Source organism: Echinops telfairi, unplaced genomic scaffold, assembly GCF_000313985.2.
Source record: "Echinops telfairi isolate 266 unplaced genomic scaffold, ASM31398v2 ScPeMD7_7469;HRSCAF=8507_1, whole genome shotgun sequence".
Taxonomy (NCBI): domain Eukaryota; kingdom Metazoa; phylum Chordata; class Mammalia; order Afrosoricida; family Tenrecidae; genus Echinops; species Echinops telfairi.
Genome location: NW_022111373.1, coordinates 50,284,025 through 50,291,264, shown reverse-complemented (window position 1 = coordinate 50,291,264; position 7,240 = coordinate 50,284,025).

Sequence of the window (7,240 nt, the reverse complement as noted above, 5' to 3'; positions counted from 1 at the left end):
TCAAACCAGCATTCAAGTTAATGGGACAGTATGGTTTATGCATAAGAGATGTTTTGAAACATTTCTATCAGAGAGCAACAATTTAAGGTAGTTTTAAAAAGGAGGGAGCAGCATCATTGCATCACCATTATTTTATTCTTCCTTGTTTCTTTAAAAATACTTGTTGATTTGTATTAATATTGCAAATTGAAAAACTAATCATATGGGTAATTCTGAAGAAATTATTAATGATGAAAAGGAAATGAAAAATCACTAATGGGTTTAAATTGGTGCATGGAAGAGGTAAGTGGAGCCAAGAAGGGGGGACAGATTTGATTCACCTAAATCAACTTCTCTCATTAAGTACCATTTATGTCCTAGTTCAATATAAGTTTCTAAGCTTTACCCTTTTCCTAGAAGAAATGGTCATAGTTCTATTATACATAAACAATTCTTTCAGTTTGATTCAAAATTGGCATAAGATAAAGAGGACCAAATGATTAAAAATATATATTCTCAGGAAAATATAGACTTAGGTGGTATTTCCATGGCTTTTGCTATATGAGAAATTAACCAAGGATAAAGACACAGTTTGATCAGCTTCTTTTATTTCAGTAGCCACAAAATAAGGCTATTCAGATGATGTCATCTATTAAGAGGTGAAGTTGAATGCTAATACTATTCATAGTAATAGTAATATCTGGATTTCAAACAATATGGAATAGTCTCATCACTTATGAAGATAAAAGAGAGACATTCGGCATAGTGCATTTGTTCATGCATCTGGTCATATCCTTCAAGGGATGCAGTCAAAGATTTGAACTATTCCACATGTAAGGAATCTACACCTCGGCTCTCTGTCCACGGCATAGGAATGAAGAGGGAATTCCATAGACACACATTTAAGGTCAGGTCCTTACATTTGAGCTCTAAAGGATTTTTATTTGAAATGATCAAAAGATAACCAATTTCAACTTGATTGTGTGACTGACCCAATATTGAGAGAAAGCAAGGTTTCCTGGTTTATATATCTCCTTTTAAGATACATTTTATTTGTGAATTGAAATATTTTTCATCGTGCTATACATTTTTTTCTTTCTAAATTAAACTTATTTATTGAAACATGCTTTCAAGACCCTGAGGAACAAAGAACTGGAGGCAGAGCAAGGCCATGGAGAACGTAAGACAGAGCCTGCGTCGCTCTGGACCGCAGATAATTGTTCCATTCTTCGGCAGTGACTAATTCACACAGAACTCGTGTTGATGCAGGATTTGATTGCTCAGCAATGATCTTTCCCAGGATACGCATTTGTTCTCAGATCTCAATGCAATGTAGCCATCACGTCAGTAACTGGAGTCTCTTTCTGGCAAGCACAGAGAGAGAGGAGTCTGGGAGTGCAGTGTTGCTCTGAGTCGCAACCAAGTCAATGGCTTCTAAGAAAACAGCAGAATGAAGAATCCTTACTTACACTGAGAGGAGAGGCTAGTTTGCTGCTTCCAGAAGGGGCATCTCTAAGACGTAGTTTATACCCCATGGCTCCCCAGGGATCAGGCTGAAGCTTAGACTCTGCCTGATGGCACCCTTACCTGTTTCTCTTGGAGGCATTTTCTTAGTAAATCAGAATTTGCTTCTGAGAAACATGGCCTACGGTATCATTCATAGACCTGATTATTGAAGTATCTGGTCTGGGTCCTTTCGGGCTTGGATTTAGTCCTGACCTACCAATTTCTTAGTTCTCCTTGAGATCAAGTTCATAGGGCATATCTGCTACCTCAGACATTTCCTAGCTAAGGTAAGGTTACTCAAATTAGCTGAGCTTCAATACCCTTGCCTGACACAAGGATTAAAAGACCATGTAAGTGTTCACAGTGACTGTCACGAAATATCACCTGTCCTTCGTTTTCTTCAGAGAGAGTCTTGATTCACTGTTTGCAGTTCGAGAAATTAAGTGTCACCTGTAGATTGATGAGTTTGCTGCAGGTAAGAATGCATTTCTTTTCTTGGCTTCACTTATGTGCTCCAGTCGGAGGGCGTCCGTTCACAGAACAATCACAGCATCGGACTCTGAGCCAACCCCAACAAGACGGCTTTCCCTTGCTGTGGCCCATTGTTGAAAGCCAACTTCTCAATCAAGGTAAGAAGAGAGAATAGACACATTGTTCTATACAAACGTGTCATTCGCATTTTCAGAAAGTTTTGCTTTGGTCTTTTTTTTCCACCTATAATAGTTTCTTTGTTTTCTGGGCTTAAGCCATTAATTCATATTAATGGCTAATCTACCTAGGGCTCAGGCATAGAAACGATTGTGCGGATGGCTCGGGACAGGCAGTGCTCCATCCCGCCATGCTGTGGTTCAGAACCGACTCGATGGTACCTAACAACAGCAAACACGGCTACATAAGGAGGCGTGGTAGCACAATGATGTGAGAATCGGGCTGCTAACCATAAGGACAGCAGTCCACACTCCCCACAGGAGAAAGATAGGGCGAGGTTCCATAAAATGGACCGCCCTGGAAACCTAGAGCAGTGCTTCTAGAACCGACCTATAGCGTCCCCTTGCGGGCAGTGAGGAGGTTTTATCTGAGTGCCATTGGGCGCCATTGAGTGGGTTCCAGCACTGCTCCACCCGGCACCTTCCTCACCATTCCTGTCACGGTTGAGCCCATTGTTGCTCGATCCACTGTGTCAATCCATCCCATGGAAGCTCTTCCTTTTCTTGCCTCAGTTTACCAAGCATGATGCCCCTTTCCAGGGACTGATCTCTCCTGATATTATGTCCCAAGTACGTAAGACAAGCATCCCTCCTTCTAAGGAGAAGCCGGCCTGCGATTCCTCAAAGTCAGATTTGTTTTTTCCTCGGGCCCCTGGAACTTAGAATATTTGTCCCTCGTACCATAATTCAGTTTTACATACTGTTTTCCAATAATTCCAGTTCCTCTAGATTATAACATTATTCTTTGGGGGATATTGTTCCACAAGAAGTTTACCTTTTTTTAATTTTCACAAAGTGATTTCTATTTTATTTGAATTCATGTTGAAACAGTATTTTTTTTCAAGAAACATTACGTGACCAGGGCCCGATCCAGAGTCATCCCCTGCTGAGCTTCCCCACGGCTCGTGTTCCAGTGAATCCCCTAGGCGCTTATTATAGTTCAGATTCGGACTCTTAAGTCTGGGGTGAGCTCCAGACTCTGTTTTGCTAATAAGCTCCTGCTGATGCTGCTGGTGGTCCAGACACCCTATTTGGGGTAGCAAAGACCCTACCTGTGTCCCACCCCAGGACATTCTGGCCTTGTAACCGTGCTTGGAAGTCTTTCTAAGTTTTCTTTTTTAGCTCCTTAGGTAGTTCCTAATGATACTTATGAAAATTATTTATTATGGTTATAAATACCATTTTTAATTGAAAGAGGAGCTGGGCCTCTTGACGGGGCTCACATTATATTCAAAATGCAGTGACCTTAAGAGACACTGCAGGCTCTGAACTTCATCTGATATTTTCTCACTAATGAGGTGCGTGCCATTTGGGCTGTTGAATAAAATGTAAAATATTTTCCCCTCACTGTTTGGCTGGGAGAGCAAACCTATGGGCTCTCTTGACAAGGCTTCAGAAGAGTAAGCGGTGTAGGAAGCAGTTAGGTCACCCAGCAAGAGGTCCCGTGCCTGCTCCTCTGGGCCCTACTCGGTGAATGGCCTGACAGATGAGGGGGAGGAATGAGCATGTCCCCCAGACTGCTTTTTAATGCGGGAACAGACATTTGCTCTGAAATACTGGCAGAGCAGATCAAGGGAAAGTGGGGTAGCACTCCACTTGAAGCATAGCTTCCAGATTGTCCCCCATGCTTCTACAGACAGCGATTTAATTAACCCTCTCACTTCCAACTGAAAATGATCTGCCGCCTCAACCTGTTCAATTTAAGAACAGTTTATCATTTCAGTCCCCTTCCTGGCAGCCTTTTATTATTAATATACATTTTCACATGAAAAAACTGAGAGAATAAAGTGAAGACATTTTAATTAATACATGACACAACTACAAACTTCCACTGTCAGACGCACGATCTTGACTGTATTGGAATTTAAAATGTGTATCTTCAGAAACCAGTAATTTCTCATGTCTGATTTTTTTTTAAGTCATCCCTTTGAAGATATGCTGGAAAATTCTTGACTCACTGTATTACTGTTTGCTTCTTATTAACATATCCAACCCAAGTTTCCACTGGGTAGGACAATGATTTTCAGTGGCAATCACCAGCCCTGTCCTGAGGGAGGACTCTGGGTGGATTGGCACTGCTAATCGACAGCTAGTGGTCTATTGCTTAACCCCTTGAGCCACCCAGGAATTCTTCAAGCACTAGTGGCAGCAGCATCTCTTTTGTGGCATGTCTTTATCCTCTCCTCGTCATTCCATAAGTGAGCACACACCTGCTGGTGACAGCTGCTGTTCATACAAAGTCCTGCCAACAGTGAGAACACAGCTGAATCCTTGTCCAGCTACGAGTGTGTTATACTCGGAGCTTACATCACCGTCCTGCAAGAACTTACACGATTGCCCCAGACATTTCCATGTATGGCAATGTTAATCAACATGGACCTTTCTGGGTTCCTGAACACACTTCAGTCTCTATGGAACAGAAATCAGAATGAATGCCTCTGTCTGCTAAACATCGAGGGCAGTTCTAGTAGCTCAGATAATTTCCCCAGAGTCACACAGTCTCGCCTCCTCTCCAGCTGATCCCTCCTCACATTGGACTAGCTGACTCATCGCTGTGCTTGGTCAGAAGACCACAATCTTATGCTTCCCTGTTCCCCCCATAAGACAGGATCTCTCCTCCAACAGAAAGGTATAGCTATAGAACTCTGGTTGAATCAGATTCCTAAAAACAATAAAGAAAAGAAGAATTAACTTTGCTGGTTAAAGGTAAAAATTACAGCCTTACATATGCTTTTACCTTTCTTAGAAGTTGATATCATTTGGTCAGTATTTTTTGCTTTATGGAAACTTAGAATTGATTTTTAATAGAATTCTAGATAACTAAATTCTGTAGTATTTAATAGCACAAATGTTTGTCACTGAAATAGGTTAGACAGTTTGGACAATGCTTCAAGTTATTTTCTCTTATCAAAGTAAACTGCATTCTTATTTAAACATACAGAACATGCCTTTATTTGGCTTCTACGACTTCTCCTTCCATGTGATGCAAGGAGTCTGGACCGCACAATAGTTAAGTGTGAGCCCACTATGTTAGTCTGGGTTGACTAGCGTATCCAATCCAGAGACACTCATATGTGTGTAAGAGAGAACTTTATATCAAAGAGCAATTTTACATTAAGAAAACATTCCAGCCCAGTCCAGATCAAATCCCTAAGTTCGATATTACCCCATATGGCAGTACTAGTCCATAAATTCCTCTTTAGACTCATGCAGCCATGCAATAATGCTGAGTGCAGGAAGATCACAGGCCAGTGGGTGGAAAGTCTTGTGGATCCAGTGGTGGTGGAAGCATCTCAGCACCGGCGTAGGTCTCCACATGGCGCCCCAGTTCCAGGGCTCTAGGTTCATCAGTGTGGCTCCATGTAGTTTGTCATCAGGAAGATGAAGCAGAGAGTGTATCTGGCCTCCAGTGAGCTATTTATCTTCTTTGCACCTCCAAATGAGGTCATCAAGCTGTGACCTGACTAACAAGCTAGACTGCACCCCTTCGCAAGTTGACAGGAGATTATGTAACTTGCACAGCTGCTAACCAAAAGGTCAATGGGTCAAACCCACCAGCCATTCTGTAGAGAGAAAGCTATGGTTATCTGCTTCCATAAAGGATACAGCTTTGGAAACCTTAGGCTTCTATTCTTACCGGGTTGGTCTGAGTTGGAATTTACAATTAGGTAGTAACTGGTTCTGTTTCTGTTTTTGTTTTTAAATATGCGATGCAAATGAACACTGTGTTAGTCTGGGTAAACTGGGGAAACAAATCCACAGAAACTCTTATGTAGAAGAGAGAGTTTTATATAAATGGTAACTGTACATTAAGAAAGCATCCCAACCCAGTGCTGCCCAAGCCCATAAGTCCAACATTAGCCCATATGTCCAACACTAATCTACAAAGTCCTCCTAAATCTCACGAGACACACGCAATGATGCCGACTGCAGGAGGAAAGCCAGATCAGTGAGCGTGTAAGCATCTTAGTGCTGGCAGGGGTCTCCATGCCGCAGCTGCTCCAGCACCCAGGGCTACATCAGGGTAGGTCCATGTGGCTTCTCCTCAGGGATGTCTTGCAGGAAGTGAGCCTTGCCAGCTGAAGCAGGGAACTAGCTAAGGCCGCTGCACCCTGGTCTGACCATCAGAAAACAAGAGACCGAGAACTAGAAAGCAGAGGCTCACTGAGCCATTTAGCACTCCACCCTTCAATTAATCTCACATGTGTTTATCAGCCAGGTTGGCACAATCAACCTTAACTATCTCAAACACTGAAGAGATTTTCCAAGAGAAAACAATTTGTTCCTCAGAGATGGTCCTTGATTGTAGAAAACAAAGTGTGGGTTATTTTGCTGTTTTCCTATCAAGTTTAAGAAGAGTCTACCTCCTTTTGCATGAGTCAATTGAATGAAGTTTCTGGAGCAAACTTTGTAAAATTTATTGAAGGTATATGTAAGCAGGAAATTACGAACCACCTCTCCATCTCTCATCTATAGTGACTGCTGAGGTGGGATGATAGAGCTGAGTTATAGATTTAAAATAAACAAGATTTAAAGGAAACAGATAATTTGGGTGTGGAATTAGTAGGCTTCTGTAAGACTTGTAGTCTAGCTTGTTTTTCACATTTTATCTTAAAAGAAATCAAAGGTATGATTTTTTTTTTATGCTGCAAAACAAAAACACCCATGATTCAAGCTTCATAGCTGTATAGTTTTGTTTTCAGTTTCTGACAATGAAAAATACATTTCTCCTTTGGAACTTTGGGACATGCTTCTTATCATATACCACTTCCCCATTGACCCGATTGTCCCACCAATCATACCCGCATCCAGTTTTCCTTAGATAGCTTAAAGGGTCCATCAAAACACATCTCCAATGGCTCATAACTTAGTTTCATTGTGTTGTCATGGTGTTAAATGATGACAGTTCTGTCTGCGCATCAATATAGATATGCTGAACTCAATTTATCCATTACCCACTGCTGTCCTCTAGGTCAAAAGGCAAAGAACTAATAACAACCACTCACCATCTTATGTTGTTCCTGAACAATGCCTCCTAGGAAGATCAT